The sequence below is a fragment of the Sus scrofa genome, chromosome 11 (assembly GCF_054392235.1).
Source record: "Sus scrofa isolate SSC_HxYL_T2T_F1_AM1 chromosome 11, Sscrofa_HxYL_maternal_Yorkshire_Landrace_v2.0, whole genome shotgun sequence".
In the NCBI taxonomy this organism is placed as follows: Eukaryota; Metazoa; Chordata; class Mammalia; order Artiodactyla; family Suidae; genus Sus; species Sus scrofa.
Window position 1 is genome coordinate 74372838 of NC_139393.1, and position 24391 is coordinate 74397228.

General features: G+C 47.8%; 1 protein-coding gene across 14 annotated transcripts in view; it reads left to right on the forward strand.

The window, feature by feature from the left end:
- Nucleotides 1-304: 304 nt before the first annotated feature.
- FARP1 (FERM, ARH/RhoGEF and pleckstrin domain protein 1) overlaps nucleotides 305-24391 on the forward strand; it is a 309200-nt gene continuing 285113 nt past the window's right edge. For 2 of the 14 annotated variants that reach the window (XM_084982198.1, XM_084982195.1), the window contains exon 1: nucleotides 664-1221. The gene's annotated coding sequence lies outside the window, so the exon portion shown is untranslated. Of the gene's footprint in view, nucleotides 532-598; nucleotides 1222-1326; nucleotides 2554-24391 lie in introns of those variants that run through there. The other 12 variants (XM_084982196.1, XM_021065374.2, XM_084982207.1 and 9 more) reach the window with 10 other exon arrangements.

Genomic DNA, 24391 nt, shown 5'->3' on the forward strand with positions numbered 1-24391 from the left:
TTCAGGGGCTCCCACTGTGGCCAGTGGGTTAAGGACCCTGAGTTGCCGAAGCTGTGGGGCAGGTTGTAGCTGCCTCTGGGATTTGATCCCTGGCCTGGGAACTTCCGTATACCACAGTGCAACGGAGGAAAAAAAAAAAAAAATCCCCAAACCAACCCTCCCCCCCAAAACCAGTTCAATATCTCAGAGTATGTCTATCTGCTCCAGACACCACTCAAACACGAGCTACGCACCAGCGCCCCGGGACCTCTAAGGCACCCTGTTCTTGTGTGAATCCGCTCTTCCCCAGGGGTCCCCCACCTGTGGTTCTGAGTTCTGTTGTGGCCTCTCGTGAAACCTGCCTCTAGGCTGAAGGTCGGAAACTTCTCTAAGGCGCAAAATGATCAGGGTTCTAGAGCCAGCCGCCCATCAGTGGGCGTGTGCCCACTAGCCTGGGGATCTCGCAAAGGGTCGCCTTCCTTTCTAACCCGCTGCCGGCACGTCCCTTTCCCTCCACGCCTGAGAAGGGTCCATCTACACAGACAAGAAAGGGTAAAATCAGGGACTGAGGGAGGGGTGGGAGTGGAGACGGTAAAGTGGCAGCTCCCAGCTGGAGGGTGGGGACAATGCCTCTCCCCTTCTTGGGTCCCAGACTCCTCGGTGCTGCCTCTTGCTCCCTCCTCCATTGAGGTCCGGAACTCCCGAAGGCGAGTCTGCAAAGCAGCTCCTAACCTATTCCACTCCTTCCCCCGCGGGGCACTGCTCCTGTCCCCAGAGGGGGCGAGTGGGCCTGGGGATTGTCGGGGGATTCGTGGGGTCGGAGGACTCTGGGCCGCGGCGGAGGAGGAGGGGGGGGATGACAACCGCCCCTCCGGGATTAAGTCCCTAGCAGCCCAGGGTGGCGCCGGAAGCCCGCCGGTGTGGCCTGGGGAAAGGGGTGGTGCTCGTGGGTCCCTGCAAAGCGCCGCCGCTCGCGCGACCACGTAGTTAAAAGTCTTAGGTGGGCACACGGGCGGGGCTCTCCCTTGCGTGACCTCAACAACGATTTGCGGAGCCCGTGTCACCGATCGTCCTCCAGCTGCTCCCGGTTTTGCCGGTGCGCTCCACTCCTGCTTCCATATCTCGCTTTCAACCACAGGGGCCGGATCGGCGCGTCTCTGGTGGCGCAGCGCACTCCCCTGAGCTTCCTGCGCTCTGCCAGGCGCTGCCGCGCGGAGAGACCAGCTCCAGCCGTAGAACCAAGTAAGGCGCGGATCGGAGGTGGGCTCGCCCGGCCAGGGAGGGGCGCTCCGGGCCCGCGGCCCCGCGGCGCACCTGCCCCCTGGGCGGAGCGGGGCGGGGCGCGCCAGCGCGCAGGTCGCCGGCGCGGACGCTGGAGGGGGCTGTGGCTCTCCCGCTGTCCCCGCGGCTCGGGCTGCGAGGTTCCCGGGCGCCCCCCCTGCCGAAGGGCCGGCCCAGGCCGGGGGAGGGGCGCGCCCGCCTTCACTTCCCGCTCGCCGGCCTGGACACGGCGGGGCCGGCGCGGGCGCAGGGCTGCGGGCACTCGGCTGGCGCGCGGGGCGGGGACGCGGCCGCCGCCCGCTTTGAGCCGCTGCTCCTCCCCAAGCGAGTGGCGCTCGGCCCGGCGTCGAGGCGGCCATGGCGACCCTGAGCCCGCTCCCCACCCACCCTGCCTGCTCCGCCCTCCCCTCCGCCCCGCGCCACCTTTGATGGCTCGGACCTCGGCCGGCCAGCGCCAGCCCTGCTTGCGCGTCCGCGCCGCCGCTGCCGCCGCCCGCGGGTATTAATAGCCGAGCGCCCCCGCCGCACGCGCAGCGGAGCCGCCGCGCCCTCGGCCGCCGGGGGCTCGGAGCTGCAGAGCCGGGAGGCCGGGAGTGGGAGCCGGAGCCGGAGCCGCCGGCGCCGTGGAGGTAGGAGGCGCGCGGCGAACAATGACCGCGCGGGGCGGGCGGGCGGCAACTTGGGCGCGAGTCGGGCGCCCGGAGCCGACCGACCGGGACGCGGGTGGAGGTGGTTGCGTGGCCCGCGGGTCCTGCCTGGAGGAGGTGGCGGCGGGGGGGATCGGGCTTCCCCTACCAAGGCGGGAGACTCGCCCGCCGGCCTCGGGGCAGCCCGGCAACAATAGCCGGAGCCCGGGGGCCTCGGGGCCCCGTACCGCCCTTTGCACCCTCCTCTTACCTCCCGGGACTCGGGCTGCCGGCTCCGCGCGCGTCCCCTCTCGCCTCCCCCGCCCCGCGGCGCCCTTCCCCCGCTTCCTCCCATCCCACCCGGCGCAGTGACAGCGCCGGACGCTGCTTCCGGACCTCCGGCCGCAATCTCGGCCCCCGAGGCCGACCGCGGGCCGGGAAGGTGGCCGTTTTCGCGGGTGCCCCCGCCTTCCCGGGTGCCCGCGGCTCGCCCACGCGCGGCGCGAGGAGCCTAGTGGGTGACAAAGAGGAACACACCCTCTGCCTAAGTTAGATTTTCCCCTCTTTACCGCCAGCCTTTATGGAGAGGAAAGTTGTTTTTTTTATTCCCTCTTTTTTTCTTCCTTTTCTTTTCCTTTTCTTAAAGCAAAGGACACAGATTTTTGTGGTGAGCATTTCAAAACAACTTCTGATTGTGGTTTTACGATTTAAGTTCCGGAAACTTTAGCTGTGTGATCCGGCCAGACCTTTGAGTGTGTGCGTGTGTGTGTGTGTTTTATTTGAAGGGAAAAAATGAGTTCCCCGTAGTCAGTCTGGATGTCGTTTATGGCCCTTAGAGCCCAGCTGGAGTCTGGGCAGGATCCCCCCGGAACGAGGGAGGCGAGGCTCACAAAGAAACGAGGACTGTGCTATCAGATCAGCCGCTGCGATGGGGAGAGATTGCCTTTCATCTGGAAGAGTTTAGCCGGCTCAGCCTGCCTCTGATCCTTCTGGAGTACACTGGTGGCCTCTGGCTGTTTCATTTTATCATTGTTGTTCGTGTCTTTCTTGTTAGTTTCCCAGGTTTGACTTGCGCGCAGCCCCGCCCTGAGCCCTGGCTTTTGAGGAGCCCATCGCCCCTGCCTAGGAGGCAGTGTCTCCAGCAGAGCCAAACCCCAGCCTAGCAGTGGGTTAGGTTTAATGCCCTTTGCACGTGGTGACCTGGCCGAGCCCATTTCAGAACCTCTTCCGGCATTGCCTTGCTTTTCTTACTCAGTCTAAACAGGACAGAAAGGAGAAAGAAAGGCCTTTTTTGGTCCTGAGAGCTTTGGGATATTTGCCTTAAAAATTGCCCTCATTGTTGTGATCAAGCGAGGCTCTTCTGAAGTCTGCCTTGGCTTTCTTCCCACATTCCACAGCCTCCTGGCTGGGGGTTTACCCTCAGCCTTGCGAAGGGTTGGTGTTCCGGGTCTGACAGTTTCTGACCATGCACTTGATGTGGGCTCAGCATCCACATGACTCACTTTGTATTCCTGCAGCATCGTTCTGCAGCAAGGCACCAATATTGGAGTTACTCCAAGCACAACCGAAACGTTTGTGTTTTTAGAATGTCTGGCTAATAGATCTGCTTCTGGGTAAAATAAATAGACACATTATTGGCCAGTGGCTGGCTTGTTGGGCAAAGAGTTGGGGGAAATAGTGAGCTGATTAGCCCAGTGCTTCCCAGATTCTCTTCTTTCTTTCATGTGGGTGAGAAACTTGAAATCCTTGGTGATGTAGCCTGTCCCCTGTGAGTTGGGGTGTGGTTTTTCCGTTAAGGAGGTCTTTCCCTGCAGGAATCCTGAAGTTAGCTTTATAATACCCTTTACACATTGATGATCTCTTCCTGAAATTTATGCAGGGATTGCCTTCCTTAGATCGTAACAGAATACTCAGGCCACTCTGTGGCCACATGTCCTGAAAGGAGGTTTAAAAATCCATCCTAGATCCTTTTCTTCTGATTATTGCAGTTATGTCATAATTATCTGTGAGGAACCTGGGTGAATATTTTTGTTTTTCTTTTCATTCAACTGTCCAAGGAAATGGTTTTCCAGATAGGCGTTGAATATTTTATTGAAAGGGTTTGTTGGTTTTTTTTTTTTTTTTTAAGTGGAATTCATCCTGGAATATTTATGGAGCCTAGAAGAGTTAAATTCATTTGGAAAATGACATATTTATAAGGAAGGTGCTTGTGAGAGACGTCAGAAAAGAAAATGTTTTCCATCCTTGAGGAGGTTAGAGACTGCTGGAGAAGAGACAGGAGCCCAGTGTTTGCATGCTGAGCACTCTAGAAAGGTGGCATGGTGGCTTTCCCAGGGGATGAGGGAAGGTGTATGGGTTGGTAGGTCCTTGGCTAATGATGCTTTGATAGCATGGTGAATGGGGCATTTTAAGCCTTTTGTAACCGGCCTTGCTGATAACTGCCTAGCATTTTTGAGAAATGCACTTTTCCTCTCGAACTGAAGATGCTACAGATAAGGAAGAGGCTCACATAAGCCCAAAATACAGTCACTTTGGGGGCATAGGCATTCCAGGTGTTGCTTGCCATTGCTTGGGAGGGGAGAGGATTTATAAAAGGTTCCTGTGGCTGTGCTTCTCCTATTATCTATCAGGTGCTTCTGATTGAAAGGAGGGCCCTCCTGGCCTGGCTATTGAAAGGGAAGTGGTGGATCAACCTTTTTCTCCCCTTAGGGCCGCACGTTCGGTATATGAAAGTTCCCAGGCTAGGGGTCAAATTGGAGCTGCAGCTGCCTGCTTATGCCACAGCCTCAGCAACACAGGATCCAAGCCACGTCTGCAGCCTACACCACAGCTCATGGCAACGTGGTATCCTTAACCCCCTGAGCGAGGCTTTAACCTGCTGAGTGAGGCCAGGGAATGAACTCGCATCCTCATGGATGCTAGTCGGGTTCCTTACCCCTGAACCACCGTGGAAACTCCTTCCTTCTTGCTTTTTAATGGTTAGAGTTTCTGCAGGGGCCTCGCCTCATCAAGGTCCCCTCACCCTCTCTTTCTGCCAGGTTACTGCCTTAACCACTTGCACATGTCCCGAAAGATCAGAGCCCAGCGGTTCCCATTCAAATTGCTTGAAAGACTGAGTTGGCCAGTCCTTTTGTGCCAAATGCGGCCTTTGCTTTTAATCAAGAAGCCCCCAGAAAATGTTTATTTTAGAGTGGAGGAGCTGGCTTTTATAGGCTGTCCTGCTTCTGGTTTGAGTCAGTGAAAAATGATTTGCCAAGTGGATCCTTTGAGCAAAAGTAGACAATTGATACATATTAGATGGGGTGCTGGGAGCCTTTGATACTTGTGAAATAAGCCAGATACCATCAGGTACAATGTGACTGCAAGTGAGCCCTTGCTGAGCTCTGCCTGTGAAGTCAACTCAGAGAGGCAGTTGTCTTATTTCATGTGGGATGGAAATCAGAGACAAACAGCAAGATGGGCAATTAAGTTAATGTGGAAACTCATCATTTATACTGAATTAATTTCATTTATAAATTGGTCATATTTGTGCATTTTCAAACAAAAGGGCCTCAGGCTGAACGGGATTATTTTGAATTCTCTATTATGATAATATTCCCCCATCACAAAGAGTAACTGATCTGCCTGTAGGTTTTGGACTTTTCATAAAGGTATCTTTATAGGAAAAGACTTATAAATCCAGTATTATGGTGACTTTCATTTTTTGCTCATTATATTAATTTACGACCTAGTGTAGCACCTGGCACATAGCAAACCCTCACTAAATACTTGTTGACTGAATGAGGAAACCTCATTTTCAGGCCCTTTCAAGTTAGGTCTTTAAGGTTTTTAAGGGAAATTTGATATTAGCCCAGACAGCTTCCTGTTCTGGGAATTTGATAATTGGATGTTTAATTTCATTTCTGTTTTGTTCTAATTTAACAATTTAAACTAACCTTTAAAGTTGGGTAATATCGTAAAAAGACCCAGGCTCATTAAAAAAAAAAAAAATCAGACAATAAAAGTATAAGAGTAAAATGTACTTGAAAAATTAGCTTCTGGGCTAACTTTCTTCTGAGATATATTTTTTAGAAGTTCCATTAGTGAACATCTCTTGGGGGGTAAAACCTCAGTTTTTGTGTGCCTTTAAATTTGTTCTGGAATGATAAATTTCCTGGGTATGCAATTTTGAATTGTTCCTGTGTTGTTGTTTCTGTATTAACTCTCTTTTGGGTTTTTATTGCTGCGATGTCAACTCTCAGGCCAGGTGTTATTTGCGAATAATCTATCTTTTCTCTCTGGCTGCTTTTAAGATTCTTTGCAGTTGGGCAGTTTCACTTTGCCTCTGTGTAATTTGTCCTTTGCTTTTCTCTCTCTTTCTGCTCTTCTATCTGCTTCCTGTGTCTCAGTGGTAACAAACCTGGCTAGTAAACCTCTCTCCTCTCCCCCTCCCTCCATCCTCTCATCAGTGTATTTCTTTCAATTGCTCTGCAGTATTTCAGTGTCTGGAGGTGCTTTGGTTTGTTGATCTGGTCACCCTTGGCCACTCAGGCTGTTTTCAGTTTGGACTGTCGTGACTAAGGCGGCTCTGAACATTTGTGAACAAGCCTTTGTGTGGAGATCTGTTTTCCTTTTTTTTTTTTTTTTTGCTGGGTCTTATAATAAGTGTATGTTTATAAGAAACTGCCATCTGTTTTCCAAAGTGTTTGTACCATTTTACATTCCTACCAATGATATTTGAGTGTCCCACTTACCGTAATCCTCACAAACACTTGAAATTATCCATCTTTTTCATTTTAGCTCCTCTGCTGGATGTGTAGGAGCATCTCATTGTGGTTTAATTTTATACTTCCCTGAAAAGGAAGCGATAGGTTTTCCTGTGCTTTTCGGCCATTTGTATATCTTTTTTGGGGGATGTAGCTGTTAAAACTTGATTCTTTCTCACTGTTTTTTGTCTGATTGTTTTATATAACTTTTGAGTATAATTAACATAAACAGCACATACTTAATATCTTCTTTTACAGTTGTAGGAGTTCTGTATACCACATACAAGTTCATTGTTGGATCTATGTGTTCTGAATATTTTCACCAGTCTATTTTTTAACCTGTTCCTTTTTTTTTTTTTGGTCTTTTTGGTCTTTTTGCCTTTTCTAGGGCCACACCCGCAGCATATGGAGGTTCCCAGGCTAGGGGTCGAATCGGAGCTGCAGCCGCCAGCCTACACCAAGGCCACAGCAACAAGGGATCCGAGCCACGTCTGCGACCTATACCACAGCTCACAGCAATGCCAGATCCTTAACCCACTGAGCAAGGCCAGGGATCGAACCCACAACCTCATGGTTCCTAGTCAGCTTCGTTAACCACTGAGCCACGATTGGAACTCCAACCTGTTCCTTTTTTAATGGTATCTTTTGAAGAACAGAAGTTATTAGGAAAACATGGTCTAATTATTGGACTTATTAAAGGCCAGGGAATTTTTTCAGCTTTGGAAAAATAACACATTTTTGTGTGTAAGACACAGACTAATATTGCTCTGTTCAAGAAGTCAGACTCGGCGTTCTCATTGTGTCTCAGTGGTAACAAACCTGACTAGTATCCATGAGGATGTGGGTTTGATCCCTGGCAGAGCTCAGTGGGTTAAGGATCCGGTGTTGCTGTGAGCTGCAATGTAGGTCGCAGATGTGCCTCAGATCTGGCATGCTTTGGCTGTGGCTGTGGCCAGCAGCTGCAGCTCCAATTGGACCCCTAGCCTGGGAACCTCCATATGCTGCAGGTTTGGCCCTAGAAAGCAAAAAAAAAACAAAAAGTCAGACTCCATTTACTTGATGGGGGTGGAGCAGTTTTATTCTTTCCTAACTAAAGCTGAGTTGAAAAGACATAAAAATGAAAAGAAAAAAAAAAACCTGCTTATTTTGAAAATGTGGGCAAAGTGTTCAAGATTATGACAAAATAAATATATTTCCAAAATTCAATACTGAGTTTGAGTTGTGTATGTTCTTTTAGCACATGGAAGGATTGTGGGAAATAGCTATTTTTTGAAATCAATACAAAAATGGATGTGTTCCCCTGTGGTGTAGAGAGTTAAGGATCCAGCATTGTCATCGGGTCGCTGCTGTGATGTGGGTTTGATCCCTGGTCAGGGAATTTCCACATGCTGTGAGTGTGGCCTCCCCAAAAGTGGAGCCCTGGGTCACAGCAGGATGTAACATTCTAAATAGAGGTGAAAAGGCATATATAGGTGGTTTTAAAAGGACTCTTCCTGTTTTGGCATGAATTATGTTATATCCATTTTCCTCATTTTCTCAACTGGATAGTAAGCATTGTCAGATCAGAAAATATGTTTTCCTGGGAGATCCCACCATGGCTCAGTGGTTAATGAATCCAACTAGGAACCACGAGGTTTTGGGTTTGACCCCTGGCCTTGCTCAGTGGGTCAAGAATCCGGCTTTGCCGTGAGCTGTGGAGTAGGTCGAATGCAGTTTGGATCCTGCGTTGCTGTGGCTGTGGTGTAGACCAGCGGCTACAGCTCCGATTCGACCCCTAGCTTGGGAACCTTCATATGACGTGGGTGCGGCCCAAGAAAATGGCAAAAAGACAAAAAAAAAAAAAAAAATGTTTTCCTGATGTTTGTTTCTCCTGCCCATAGAAGGTAAAAAAAACATTTGAGTTAAAATGTGTGTGATGAAAACCCTCTGACATTTTAGCTCATGAAAGTCAGAGGCTGATATCCAAGGTAACAGGAGCCGGGGGTTATGGGCATTGAAGCCAGTCAGATCTGCTCTTCTCTCTGTTGTCCATCTTTTTGATGTTGGGCAAGTTATTGGTGCTCTTGCCCGAAAATCACAGGGACCTTTAAGAGTGCATTTATCCTCAGGTGGTAGAGCGTCTGACTGACAGCGGGGAAGCCATCAAATGACTCATTGCCTCAAGTATTAAGAAAAAGGAACGTCTCCCAGTTCGGCATCTCAGCTCGCGGTATCGCCAAGGACCTAAAATCTTTCTGCCCTTCCCTCCTGTCCTCCCCAGCGTGCTGCTTTTTGTTCTTGGGTTCCTTGTTTGGGGGTTCATTGGACTGCTGCAGCCTGATGAGCCGCAGGGGCTACTGGCTGCTGCTGCTCCAAGCCTCTGACTCACACATGCTGCGTCCTCAGGCCAGGAGTGGCACGAGCTTCTTCAAGCTCCTTTTATTGTTAAGCAGAGTGCTTCCCAGAAGCCTCCAACACCTGGCAGATCTTTGAAGAGGGTCTGGGGAGTGTTTCTTGCTCTTCAAGAGAGACCCAAGGGCTGGGCCGAATGTGATGCCTGGAACCATAGCAGCCGCGTTGTGATTGGTCTTGGGATGAAGGCAAGACGATGATTGGCTGAAGGGTGGAAGCAGTGTTCTTGTGGGCGTCACTGAGCTATTGATCGTCCAGTGCCTGGAGCATAGTATACTAAATAGCAAATTCTGTATGCTAAGTAATGCAAACCCGGACTTACCGTATTAATCAATAAGTTTACTCACTTTCGCATTCTCTTTCTGCCATCCACAGCATTGTGACTGATATATTAATGGGAAGGATTTGTCTTTTAAAAACTTTTTAAAAATGAAGTATAGTTGACATAATATTATACAGGTGTGTAATTGTACAGTATTATTTCAGGTACACAATGCAGGGATTCAGTGTTTTGATAGATTATGCACCATACAAAGGCTATTACAGCATTATTGACCGTATGCCCAGCTCTGTATATTACATCCCTGGCACTCGTGTGTTTTATTTATAACTCGTAGCCTGTACCTCTTAATCACCCTTTGCCTGTTTTGCCCATTGCTCCTGCTGCCCCCTGGGCAGCTACTAGTTTGTTCTCTGCATTTGTGGGTTTGTTTCTGTTTTGTTATATTTATTCATCTCTTTTGTTTTTAAAGCTTCCACATAGGAGTGAAAACATACAGTATTTGTCTTTCTCTGAGTTACTTCACTTAACATAATTCCTTCCAGGTTTATCCATGTTATCACAAATGGCACGATTTCATTCTTTTTTATGACTGAATAATATCCCATTGTGTGTGTGTGTGTGTGTGTGTGTGTGTGTGTGTGTGCACCGTGTTTTCTTTATCTATTCATCTGTCAGTGGAAACTTAGGTTGTTTCCATGTCTTGGTTAATGTAACAGTGATCATAGGGGTCATATTAGTGTTTTTGTTTTCTTTGCATAAATACCCAGGAGTAGAATTATTGGAGCGTATGATAGTTCTATATATATATATATTTTTTTTTTAAGGAGCCTCCATACTGTTTTCCATAGTATCTGCACCAGTTTATGTTCCCACCATCCATGCTGGAGGGTTCCCTTTTCTCCACATCTTCACCAACCGTAACTTTTGTCTTTTTGATGAGAGCCATTCTGGAAGGCTTCTCTTTTATCCGACGTTGTTATTGAACATTATCTATGTGAAAATGCGTTTCTTACCGTTAATTATGTGGAAAGGACTTAGTGATCACATAAGTCACTGTGAGAGATGAACTTTTAAGAACTTTAGACATTTGATAAGGTGTGCAAATCTTGTCACTAAGTCTGCATGCCTTTCACCTTTCCTCTTAAGATGGTCTTGCAGGACATCTGCTTAGAACCAAGCATTTGGGATTTGGATCACAGGACATACTTGACAAGAATGTTTCATTTCTTTTATTTTTAATTTTTTTTATTATAGTTGATTTACAGTGTTCTGTCAATTTCTGCTGTGCTGCGAAGTAACTATGCATGTATATATATATGTATATGAATATATACATATTCGTTCTTTTTTTTTTTTTTTTGTCTTTTTTAGGGCCACACCTAAAACATGGAGGTTTCCAGCCTAGGGGTCTAATTGGAGCTGCAGCCGCCAGCCTACACCACAGCCACAGCAATGCCGAACCCCGTCTGCGACCCACACCACAGCTCCCAGCAACGCTGCATCCTTAACCCACTGAACGAGGCCAGAGATCAAACCTGCAACCTTATGGTTTCTAGTCGGATTCGTTTCCGCTGCACCAAGACCAGAACTCCTCACCCGATACTTATTGAATGTCTATGTTGAATTACTAGCTACCATTGGTGCCACAAGAATAAGATTCAATCCCTGCTCTCAGAGGGTAGCATCCAGACTGGATTGGAGAAGAATCTAGATAATTGCAGTAAAAGGTGGAATATGACAAGAGCTTTGCAAAAGGTATGGAAATGGTGGCAGTGTTTAGGACATTAGCATATTGGATTCTGGTTGGGAGTGGCATTTGAGTTGAAGAAAGAAGTGTGTTTTCGTTAGCTTGTTTGTTTAGTTCGGTGTTCCTTTGTCGTCTGTCTATTGTAGCAGGATTAGACAAGTATTCACACATAAAACAGAAAGTAAAAATCCCTTGCCATCCGATGAGTCAAAATTTACAAAAATTAAAATTTACTGCCTTTTGACTTTTGGCATATTTGATAATGTTCCCAGGATTTTTCCCTATATGGACAAACATACATTTTTTTTTTTTTTTGGGGGGGGGGAATGATGCATGTTCGTTTGGGAGCCACTTTGCCTCCTTAACATTGTCTAAATGTTTTCTTTATGGAGTTTTCTTTGAAATGGAGTGTTTAATGGCTTTATAATATTCCCCTGTATGGCTCTATATCAAACGCACTTAACGTTGCCCTTTGTTGGTTCTTTTGCTTGGAGTATTTGGCTGCAGTGACCATCTGTACCTAAATCTATGGAAAGTGGGTCTCTTTTGTTTCAGGGGCCAGAACACCCAGCTTTAGCCACAGGAAGCAGAAGAGGCGAATTTCTTAGCTCTCAATCCCAACCCCTTCTGGGCAGAGGTGGGTCCTCTCAGGAATAGAGACCTGGGTCCAAAGGCGACAGCCACCTGTGGGCTTGCTCCCAGTGCCCTGCTTTTTCCTAGGCAGTGGCTTCATTTTTCTGATTGTCTCCACTGGCACTTTGGGACAGTTTGCTGGTGATGGCAGGACTGCTCTGCACATGGCAGGAAGGAAAATATCCATGGCCCTGACTTAAATGTCCACGGTGCTGGTAATTAATCACACCTTCTCGAATGTTCTGTTCCCCTGGAAGAAGCACTCATGCTGCTCCTGCTGTGATCAAGTTTCACCTCGTTGGGGTTTGAACCCCCATCCCCACCCCCGCCCCTCTAGGGAAGGACTCCTATTTGGCCCAGATGAGGGACCCCTCTGGGGGTGTGGGTATATGGGGGTGTACAGGGATGGAGTGGGGGTGGGTTAGGATTGATGGGCAAAAATAAGGGGAAAAAACTTGCTAGGGGAGGGACCAGCAGGAAAGGAAAGGCAGAAATAGGAAGGAGAGGAGTTCCCATTGTGGCGCCACGGAAACAAATCGGACTAGGAACCAGGAGGTGGCAGGTTCAATCCCTGGCCTTGGTCAGTGGGTTAAGGATCCGGCATTGCTGTGAGCTGTGGTGTAGGTTGCAGACACTGCTTGGATCTGGTGTTGCTGTGGCTGTGGTGTAGGCCTGGGGCTACAGCTCTGACTCAACCCCTAGCCTGGGAACCTCCATATCCCAAGGGTGCGGCCTTCAAAAGACAAAAAAAAAAGAAATAGGAATGAGAGTCTTCCATCCCCATCTCCCTGGGTTGTGCTGAAGCTGGTCGGTTCTCCATCACAGAAGAATTGGTGTCTGAGCACAGACAGCAGTTGCTTTTTTTGTTTGTTTGTTTGTTTTTGTCTTTTTAGCGCCACACCCATGGCATATGGAGGTTCCCAGGCAAGGGGTCCAATTGGAACTGTAGCTGCCAGCCTTCACCACAGCCACAGCAACGCTGGATCCTTAACCCACTGAGCAGGGGCAGGGCTCGAACCCACATCCTTATGGATCCTAGTTGGGTTCGTTTCTGCTGAGCCACAGTGGGAACTCTGCAGAGCAGTGGTTCTAACCTGTCCTTCCCTTGTGAGGGGTGGCCTACGTATCTGTCCACTGTTAGGTATCATCCTCTGACCACCTTCTCTCACTGGTGCACAGACACACCTTCCCGAGTGGGAGGAGAGGGGTAGGCATCCATCAAGCTTGCTCAGTGTGAGTTTATAGCACAACTGGCCGGTGCAGGAGCCTGTCGGGAAGGCTGGGATGGGGGGTGTGCCTCTGCTGTATTTTCTTCTCGCCTGTGGCAACCCCCCCTTTATGTGCCTGCTTTCCTCTGTTGGTGATTAGAGGCACTTAGTAAGCAAAGGTGTTTGTTCCTGGCAGCCCTAATCAGCCCCTGGCAAACCGGGCTGTTTCAGGAGAGTTCTCTCTGCTGAGAGAGGAGATGCCCCATTTGTGACACACCCAAGTCATGCCTGTTTCTCAGATTCCCAATCGAAGCCAGGCCTGTGTCTCAATTCTCCTGGCTCGGAGTTCCCACTGTGGCGCAGTGGGACTGGTGGCGTCTCTGCGCTGGGACGCAGGTTCAATCCCCCGACCCAACACAGCGGGTTAAGGATCCAGTGTTGCTGCAGTTGCGGTGCAGCTTGGAACTGTGGCTGAGGTCTGATCTGATCCCTGGCCTGGGAACTGCATATGCTACTGGATGGCCAAAGGTGGTGGGGAGGGGGGGGTATCTAAAAGAAAGCAAAATCAATGCCTCTGGCTCTCCTTTTGAGATTATACACGGCTGCGTTGGGAAGCCCCAGGAGCACTGGTGAGAGCAGGGGTGTTGATGGGATAACTGGTTTGATCCGGAGGGTATCTTGCATCATTAGTTCTTCCCTAGTGTGTGAATTCTGCCTTTTCCCCAGTTAGTTTCGGGAGGTCAGGGGCCATGTCTCCAACTTCGCATGATCTCTTCTAGATACTTAAAAAAAAGAACCTTTCTTTGATGGACTAATGAAAATCTTTCCGTGGGATCACAGCAGCTGGAACATCACAACTCATTAAATGCTCATAGCTCTTCACAAGTCAGAGTAAAACTGACCTCGCTTTTAACCAAGATCTGTCAACCCCTTTTATCCGGCAAGCCGTGTTCTCGACATTCTCATCAGTGAGCAAAACAGGGCAAAAGATCATCTTTAGGGGAACCCTATATATTTTTTGGCTCCGAACGAGACATTTTCAGCCCTGAAAGGTGGCACTCGTGACCTGGGGTGCCAGAGCAAGAGACCTCTAGCTGGATGGTCACCCTCAGGCTCAGACAGTGGCCCAGCGTGAGAGGCTCATTCTTCCCTGAGGCCGTTCATCAGACAGAGGTATCTGGGGACAGATAGAGCTGATGGCCTGTGGGGTCAGGGATGAACCCCACCATTCACCCACCCAGCACATTTTTTTTTTTTTTTTGTCTTTTTGTGTTTTGTTGTTGTTGTTATTGCTATTTCTTGGGCCGCTCCCGCGGCATATGGAGGTTCCCAGGCTAGGGGTTGAATCGGAGCTGTAGCCACCAGCCTACGCCAGAGGCACAGCAACGTGGGATCCGAGCCACGTCTGCAACCTACACCACAGCTCACGGCAATGCCGGATCGTTAACCCACTGAGCAAGGGCAGGGACCGAACCCGCAACCTCATGGTTCCTAGTCGGATTCGTTAACCACTGCGCCACGACGGGAACTCCCCAGCACATATTTATTGAGACGCTGTGCGGTTGTATCTGTGTCCTTCTAAAAGATTGGTCCTTCTCAGGCAAGGCCATTTAGAGGGACATACAAGCAAGAGATGGGTCCCCAGCTGTTGAGAAAAGTAATGAATGGAATTGTTTGAAAGACGGTGGACTCGTGAGATACGGATCAGAGATTCTAAGTCACTGGCGTGTGGAGGTCCTTTTGACCCTCCTGCATTTGGAAATCCACAGGGCTTTCGGCGCTGCAGGGGATTTAACAGATAGATTTCTTAAGGGAGAAAGGAATGGAAATTGCTTTGGGGGAGTTCCCATTGTGGCTCAGCGGTAGCAACCCTGACTAGTATCCAGGAGGACATGGGTTCGATCCCTGGCTTCGCTCAGTAGGTTAAGGATCTGGTGCTGCTGCAGCTCCGATTCAACCCCTAGCCTGGGAACTTGCCCATGCCACGGATGTGACCCTAAAAAGACAAAAGAAAAAGGAAAAGAAATTGCTTTGGAAGGAAAGCGTATGTGCGTGAAATTTAAAAAAAGTTATATACGGTAACACTGACCTCCCCGCACTCCCCCGCCAGGCACCGTTCTTTGAATTTATCATGTGAACTCACTTGCGTGACCCACACCAGAACCAGGATGTGGGTCATTTTAATCAGCTCAGGAAACTCCATTTGTTGTCCCTTTGTGTCACCCTGCTCCCTCCCTTTCCCCAACCTCTGTTAACCGCTGAACTTGGCTCTGTTACTATCGGTTCTTCTCCAGGATGTCCCGTAAGTGGAATCAGAGGATGTAACCTTTCCAGACTGCTTCTTTCATTCGCACAGCCTCTCTGAGCTCTTCTGAGCTGCTGTGAACATCCTTCTTTCACTTCCATCGTGTGGATGCACCCCAGTCTGTGTAGCCATTCACCTGTTGAAGGACACTGGGGGTGTTTCCAGTTTGGGGTGCTTATGAATAGAGTGGCTATAAAAGTACAGCTGCTAGAAACTTCCACCTGTGGGTTTTGATGTGGGCATGACTTCTCACGGGCAGATGCCAGCATTGGGATCCTCACCAGCATTTCATGTTGTCAACACCCTTTTTTTTTTTTTTTTTTTTTGGTCTTTTTAGGATTGCAGGTGCAGCATATGGAAGTTCCCAGGGTCAGGGCTGAATTGGTGCTGCGCCATAGCCATAGCCATAGGCTACGACATAGCCACAGGCTACACTATAGCCACACTGGATCTGAGCCGAGTCTGCCATGCTGCATCCTTAACCCACTGAGCAAGGCCAGGGATTGAACCTTCATCTTCATGGATCCTAGTTGGGTTCATTACTGCTGAGCCATGATAGGAACTCTGTCCACACCTTTTATTTTAGCCATTTTAATAGATGTGCGGTAGGGTGTCCGCATGGCTAATTTTTTTTAAACAAAACATGCTGAGGAAGCATCTGCGCCAGGGGCTTAACCAATGATGTGACTAAATAGTTTCCTGGACTACCTAGCGGAGGCTTAATGAGCAGTTGTTTGAAGGGGTAGGTCAAAAAGAGCAGTTGTGTATATAAAATCTGAGGCCCAGCATGTAACAATGCCAGCAAGAAATAGGTAAAAATAAGATGCTCTGTAGATGCTTATCTCTGAGACCTGCTGGGATCTATAGGTTTGATTTTAGTAAGTATCTTGTTCATTCTTCCTGTGGATATACAATGATACTGATTAAAAGATAAAATTACAGCAGCAACTGAAAGGCAGTGTAGACAGAGAGGAAGGAACACAGGTTTCAGGGCACGTGTTAGTGATCTATGGCTGCATGACAAATTACTGGAAAACTGAATGACTTAATAGTAAATATTAACTTTTCACAGCTTCTGGGCTGGGACTTTGGGAGTGGTTTAGATGGGCAGGTCTGGCTTGGATATTTGCAGTAAAGATGGCAGCTAGGCTGTTGGATCTGCTTCCAACGAAGCCCCTGGGCTCCTTGGGCAGGCTGCTTGAGTGTCCTCACAGCATGGCCCCCAGCCAGCTTCTCCCAGAGAGAGTGATTAATGACGAGACCAGAAGAAAGTGACTTGACTTTTATGGCCTAGGCTGAGAAGTCCAACTTTGTCACTTCCAGAGTTTTCTTGGTCACGCGGACCAGCCATGATTCCGTGATGGTTGAATACACCGAACCGTGGATGCCAGGAGGCAGTAGTCATTGGGAACCATCTTGGAACTTGGCTGCCATGGGGCCCGAGAGACCTGGGTTCAAATCCCAGCTGACCACTCAGAAGCCGTGTGGTCTAGAGTAGGTCATCTCCTTTCTGAGTCCCACTCTCCTCTCTTATTTAAAATTTTTTTCATTTTCATTTTTGGCTTTTTAGGGCTGCAGGTGTAGCATATGCAAGTTCTCAGGCTCAGGGTCAAATTGGAGCCACAGCCATGGCGAAGCCAGATCTGAGCCTCATCTGCGATCTACACCACAGCTCATGGAAATGCCAGTTCCCTGGCCCACTGAGCGAGGCCAGGGATCGAACCTGCATCCTCATGGATCTTAGTTGGGTTCATTTCTGCTGAGCCACAGCTGGAACTCCCTCTCCTCTTATTTTAAAAATGGAGGTCATGGTACCTACCGAATAATACCTATTGAGAGACAAATCATGGATTCTAAATAAATTGCTTGTGAAAATCTGGATGATCAGCGTTTGTTAAGATTTGGAATTTGGGGAATTTGAAATTTCTTTGGGAATCGAAGATAATATAAAAAAAAGGAACAGTCTGGCAATTTATAAAAAGCTCATGACATGGTAGGTGTTATTTGTATTATTAAAGCATGATGCTTTATATTTTAACTGTGCAGAATATATCAATAAAGATAAATACATTAAGTAATGACATTTAAAAAAAGTTTTTTAATTTAATTTTTTTTTTTTTTTTTTTTTTTTTTTTTTTTTTTTTTTTTACTTTTTGGCTGTACCCATGCCATGCGGAAGTTTCTGGGCCATGGAAGCTGGCCACAGCAGCAACCCAAGCCACTGCAGTGACAGTAGCGGATCCTTAACCTCCTGAGCCACCAGGGAACTCCAGTGATAACATTCTTTTTAGCAAAAGTATTGGTCACAGCTTCTTTCACTTATGGATTCTCTCTCTATATATTTTTTCCTTTCCTGAAAGGGGAAATCCAGTTATTGTGAATTAGCAAAGACCAAATTCCTCATCTAATTTGGTTCTCAGGTCTTTATTGCTGTTATTATTATATAGTTTTTTTTGGGGGGGGGGAGAGCACAGAGAAGTCGTTTATTTAAGACAGAAGCAAAGCAGTAATACACACTTAAAAGAGGAGTGCAGGGGTGGGCGTCCCGCCAAATGAGGAACACCTCAGGTCTTTATTTTTAATAATACTCCCCCAAATAAGAAATACATTATTTGAGGTCTGCTGCTGTATCATGCCGGAGGGACTCCGAGAGACATTATTGATGAGCTTAGGGATGTCTGGGGAGCAGGTGGGAAGCATCAGCTCACTGCATCGCCTCCTCTTGATAGAGTTTTTAGAAAACACGTGTAGAAGTCATTTTAAAATACATAAATCAGCTCCCTTTGACTGTATCGGAACAGTCCAGAAGGCGTTCCTTTTCAAAGTGATCGAGCCGTGGGATAATGTAACTCGGCCTGTTTTGCTGTAACTGAGAAGAGGCAGGGCGAAAGAAATCTGGCGTCTTTGCCCCATTTTCTTTCCATTCCTCCTTTATTTCACACCCCCCCGCCCCGAAACCTGGGAGCTACCCCACCCCACAGACTCCTGATACCTCGGGAGCCCGGTCCTCCTATCTCGAAACCCCTGGTTTCCTCTGCTTGGGATTTAGGTGCTTTCCACCCAATCCCTCTCAGCTCTGATGTCCGTCCAGTCTCTGTCCAGCTCCTTCCAGAAGCTTCTCTGAAGGCTAAGGGCTACCCGAAGGTGCTACCTGGATCCTTGTGTTTCTACCTCTGTGTTTTTTCTCTTCTTCACTCCTTTTATTTGCACACCAACGTTTGCTGAGCACTTTGAAGCCCCAGGCTAAATTCTAAGGCTTCATGGGTACAAACTCATTGGATCCTTTCAACCACCCTCATTTTTAACCCCCGTTTTATATCAGGGAAACTGAGGCACAGAGAAGTTAAATGACGTGCTGAAGGTCACACAGCGTATAATTGGCAGAGCCAGGAAAGGAGCTCAGAAAGTCTCTACTGTTCACACCCTCCACATTCCAGTGCCTGGCAAAGTGCCTAGAACATAGTAGGTGCCCAGAAAATATTTGCTGAAGCTTAACTCTCATAGAAACTTTGTTCCAACTAATTTATTGCCATTTCTTTGTAAAATGTAGTCCTTCTTGGCCTGCTGCGGGATGATGAGGTCCTGATCTGAATGTTCTAATATTCTTCATTCACCCTCTCTCTTCTTTTGTGAGTGTGCTCTTGGTTTGCTACTTAAGAGATGGGCACATACGTTTAAAATTCTATGTAAGATGCTTATGTTTATATGCATTAAGAAAGGGGAGTTACCTGTGCTGTTCTTTGACTAGCAATCATGTGCGTGGTTTTTATTTTTTTCTTTGAACTTTTCTGTGTTTTGTGCCTTTCCTGTAGTGCATTCTTATCGCTTCTGTAATTAGCCAGCCATGTTATTTTTCCCTTTGATTAGAAATTGTTTTTGTTAAAGTAGAGTTGATTTACAGGGTTGTGACAATTTCTGCTGCACAGCACAGTGACCCAGTCACACACATATATACACTCCCTTTTATATATATATGTATTTTGTTTAAGAGCCACTCATCAGCCATGTTATTCAACATGAGAAAAGTAAACTAATTTTCAGAGATGGAAGAAAAAACTCTTAAGACTTTTTTGGCTGCAAATTAAGCCAGGCCTGGCCACATATGTACACAGTCATCTGAGACATACTTGGGCATTGCAGTTCTTTTCCTGTTGTATTATTGGAACCATCTACTCAAAGATAATTTTGTCTTCGTAGTGTTTCCAGGACACCTCGGGGGAAGAGAGATGCTCGTGACACTTGGGTAAGAGGTGGTCCTCTAGGGGAGATGGTTATCAAAAGCTCTTTCTTTGTGGGTTGGAAGTTCACGGTTGCCTAAGGTCTGTGGTTCAGATCAGTGGAACGCTTTCGTTCTGGAGGTAGCATAATACCTAAGTGTGAACTCAGACTCTAGGTACTGTCTGAGAACAGTCATTCCAAGGTCGCATAGATAAATTCCCGAGTCAGCATCGCAGGCTCAGAGCCTGCAGCTGGGGAACAGTTGCTTCTCCCAGGCTGGAAGGTAAATTAGCAAAGACTGCAGGGAACAAGAAATTGTCCTGGGAGTTCCCGTTACGGCTCAGTGGTAATGAATCCGACTAGTATCCATGAGGACGGGGGTTCGATCCCTGGCCTCCCTCAGTGAGTTAAGGATCCAGTGTTGCCGTGAGCTGTGGTGTAGGTCGCAGATGTGGCTCGGATCCTGCATTGCTGTGGTGTAGGCTGGCAGCTGCAGCTCCTAGCCTGGGAACTTCCATATGCTGCAGGTGCAGCTGAGACAAACAAACAAAGAATCCTAGTGGTTTGATTCCTCATGTTTAAAAAATGGCTTCACTTTGCCGTAGGAAGGAGAATCTGAGAAAAGCAGAAGTTATTTGTCTGCTGGCCATGCCATGCTGTTTGGGTACCACTTGCCTGTTATCCCGAGGAGCTAACCAGGTGGGCATCATCCTAGTTCTTCATCCCCAGCCTCCTTCTTCCCAGGGGTAATTCAGTGCTAGGAATGGCTCTCGGTTCTGTAGGCTGGAGACGCAATCGGAAAAGTCTGTCTTCTGGGTGATGGAAGGGAAAACCCACTAACTAATCGAACCCACCCCCCGGAAATTGCTCAAAGGTCTCCTGCATGGACTGGAAGGACACAGAGCAGAGAGGAAAACACATCCGGCTTCTCCTTGGAGTCAGGATTCGGGCTGCCAGTTTTGTACCACGTACTATGCTAGACAGCGTGCTTGCGCCTTGCATGTGTTTTTATTTGGTCTTTTACTTGCCGAGGAAGGTATTCTGTCCATTTTACAGAAGAGGAAGCTTAGGTAATTGGATAAAGTACCCACAGTCACACAGCGAGTGAGTGAAGTCAGGCTCACCTCAGCCCACACTCTTCTTAGGGCTCAGTTTGGGATCTCCTAGTACCACTGCCACTGAGCCCACCAGCCGAGGGCACCGTGAGATTGGAGCCTGTAGGTTCAGGGGCACACCCTGTCTTTGTTGAAAAGTGTGTTCTTTAGTTCATGACGAATTAAAAAAAATTACTTTCGATTAAAAAAAATTTATTAAAAATGATGAGATTAGGAGTTTGCTCAGCAGTTAGTGAACCCAAGATCAATGAGGATGCAAGTTCCATCCCTGGCCTTGCTCAGCGGGTTAAGGATCCGGCTTTGCCGTGAGCTGTGGTATAGATCACAGACAGGTTCGGATCCCGTGTTGCTGTGGCTGTGGTGTTGGCTGGCAGCTGCGGCTCCAATTCTACCTTTAGCTGGGAACTTCCATATGTCCTCGGTGCAGCTCTAAAAAGATAAAATGAAATGAAATGAAATGAAATAAAATAGTTAAATAATTATAAAAAGGGATGAGCTTGATTATTGTGTATTTTCGTGCCCCGCCCCCCGCCAAATCTGGGGCTCAAGACCTGTTGACGTGCCTCAGCGTGGCCCCAAGCAGCGGTGGTTCTGCAGTGAGAATGGCAGTCTGATCAGCCAACAGAGGGGTTCATCCTCCGTTTGGGCATCGTAATACCATTGTAATTGCCCTCTCAAGGCACTGGAGAGGCTTAAAGACTTGGCCCCAAGTCTGGCGAAAGCCTGTTACAATCACTGAGGCTGGTGTCTCCTTCTTTGGTGCTGATGGAAGGATGGGGCTTGGCACGAAGGAGGGTTGGTCTTATTTTTTATTTTATTTTTTTTAATATATGTCTGTGATGTTTTCTTTGAATCTTTAAACACGTTTAGAAATGAATATAGCCATGTGAGAAACTTGTCCCTTCCGAATAATGGACGTGTTGTAGATTCTTGACTCATTCTACAGCCTAGTCTGTATTTTCATTTTTTTCTTAATTAAAACCAACAAAATACATGCAAAAGAAAGAGCAGACGTCCCTCTGCATCTCGTGGCCTCCAGGAAGCATCAGCATCACAGCTCGCCATCCTGATCTTCCTTGATACATGTTGTGATGTGTCTTTCAACTCAGGAGGTCTGATTTTAAATGGAAGCCCCATAACAAAGGAGCTGGGCCCTGAGGCTTTTCCCCAGCACCCATGCCAGCCTGGCAGGTAGATGCTGTAGCTTTGATACAGGGCTGCCTGGTGCAGGAGGTGGCTGCCTGCTTGCACAGTATCTTGGGTTCCCTGGGGGGCTTAAGTTGATCACTAGGCTGGCGTCACGTATTTCACACAGGAATCAGCTGTGTTTCATGGAGTCTTCTCCTTTTTTTTTTTTTTTAATAAATCATTTAAAAATAACCTGGTTTCTTTAGTGTGCATGTGTGTCTTTTTGTAATTGCAGAAATAATAGTGTCATTGTAGAAACTTTGAAAAGTGCAGAAAGGGAGTCTGGCAACACACACACACGCACGCACACATGCACGCACACACCGTATTCTCTTCTCCATATTTGCTTTATACAGTTTTCTTGCCTTTAATTAAAACAAAATGGACTTTATTTTTTAGAGCAGTTTTAGGTTCATAGCAAAATGGAGTGGCACGTGTAGAATTCCCATATACCACCCCTCCCCATTATCAATAGCCGGCATTGTCCTTAACTTTGAGATTGTTTTACTATGTTTAATTTTTTTTCCACTTTAAATATATGGTACCTATGGTTTGCAAATTTCTCCGCCCTTAATGTTGCTTCAGTGGCCCTTGAATGAATGTGACTAAGATCAAATGTCTCCTGAGGTCACTTCCTGTTGACCTTTCCTGGGAGGAAGGCAGCCAAGCTGAACTGAGCTGAGCTGGGGGGTGGGAGGGGGGAAGATGACCCTCGCTTTGAATATTCGTCACATGGAGATGTCCCAGAGTGTCCTTGGAGGGATGTGGGGACTGCAAAGGCTCCGGCTCCTGCCTCTGTTACGGCTGGATTTCTTTCCTCTTTGGCATCTGGAGGAGGAGGTTTGGGATTTACTTTCTATTAGAAGCATCTGGCCTTCCTCATGCGTTGGAAAATTGAACTGTTTCAAGAGTGTTTCCAGAACCATCTTGACTGCTTGCTCAAGGAAAGACCTAGCTCTGGTTGAAACTGACAGCCCTAATGGCCTGAACCTAGCCAGGACACTGACTGGGACTTGCACCCATGTGTTGGGACTCAAACCCAGCCTAAACCCAGCTTGGGACTTGAACCCACGGTTTTAAATTAGACTCACTCACTGGGTCTCTGGACTCACTGAGGTTCAGGGTTTTCATGCCTCTGCACAGAAGGAAATCAGCGAGCGACAAAGTGATAGGCAAGACGTAGATTTATTAGGATAGGATGCTTGTGAGAGATGCAAGCGGGCAGGCACGGAAGCTCTGCCCCTGGTGGGCTACAGTTCTTATCATCCAAGGGCAGTGGGGGTTGGAAAGGCCCACCTCTTCCTCTATCTTCGGGTAGTAGCTCCTCTTTAGTGTCCAGTAAGGTGTGTATTCACATCAGCAGAAGGGCCGTCCTCAACTCCTGCCCTTGGTCTGAATCTGAGTGCAGGACGCTTCCCATCCCCCACCCAATGTCTCGAGCCTCCACTCGTCAAGAGAACCTGCCTCATTCTGATGGCTTTTTGGAGCAATTGATTAACTTACGGCGATCTCCCAGCATCCCCTACATTTCCCGCTCTTTCTATGATCTGTTATTGGGACTTCTGCAACTACCTGCACCTGCTCCATCCCCCTCACGGTGGATGCTTCTGGCAGTGAGTACTGCTGTGGGGTACACCTGCCTGCCAGCTTGGCGGGGCGGGGCGGGGGGCGGTTTACACAGAGTGCAGGATTTCCAAAGGAGGGGTGGGTGACAACTGGAACGCGGCTGCTGGACCCCTTTCCCTTGGGTAGCTGTAGCCACTGGTTTATTCCGTTCACTTCTGGGCAGCCACCACCTAGCAGAGGCCATGGCCATTGTGGTGGTCATTACAATTTTGTTGAATGAAGGAAAATGTTTGGTAGAATGACCTTGAACCTCAAACCTGAGCTGACTTTCTCACCAGCTGTTTGGCCCCCAGGATCTGTGAAAGCCTTGAATTTATAGGTGCACATCGATGCGATGGCAGATCTGAATTTATTCATCATCCTGCCCTCACTGTTTATTTTCTTTAGAATACCTGTCCTTGAACTTCTGCACTTGAATTCAGCCTCTCTGGGGCTGTTAGAGATTCTTAAAGCAGTGTTCTGTGGCTGGCTGGGGTGCCTTGCAAATCAGGAGCATGAAAACAAATACCCACTTAGAGGAAAAATGAACCGATTTGGGGAACATGCTATCCTGCATTAGTGGCCTATAAATGGAATCTCGCGTGGGCTTTTCTAATACTTCTAATTACTCCTCTTTGGCTGAATTCTGAATAAATGACTGGACGGCTTGACTCTGTAAGGCCCCTGGCACCAACTCCAGAAACAGTCTGACTTTGATCGAATAGTCTACCTAATAGCATTTAAAGCTGGGGCGGGGGGGGGGGGAGGAGGAGGAGGGATGGGTATTTGCCTCTGGGAATATGTTGATTGGCGGCTGCCTTGGTCACGTGAGGGGAGTGCCATTTGTTTTCACCATTCAGAGGGTGGTTGAACATCTGGACTCTGTTCACCCGACACTTCCTAGGCAGCCTTTCAGGGACTCTTGTTTTTGTAAAGGACATTTTAATTTGAGACTAAGTCTGGGGTGCTCTTGGTGGGTTTATGCTGAAGTCTCTTGATTTTTCCTAATTGAATCTCTTGACTCATTTGATTTGTATTTGATTACACAACAGAGTGACATATCTCTG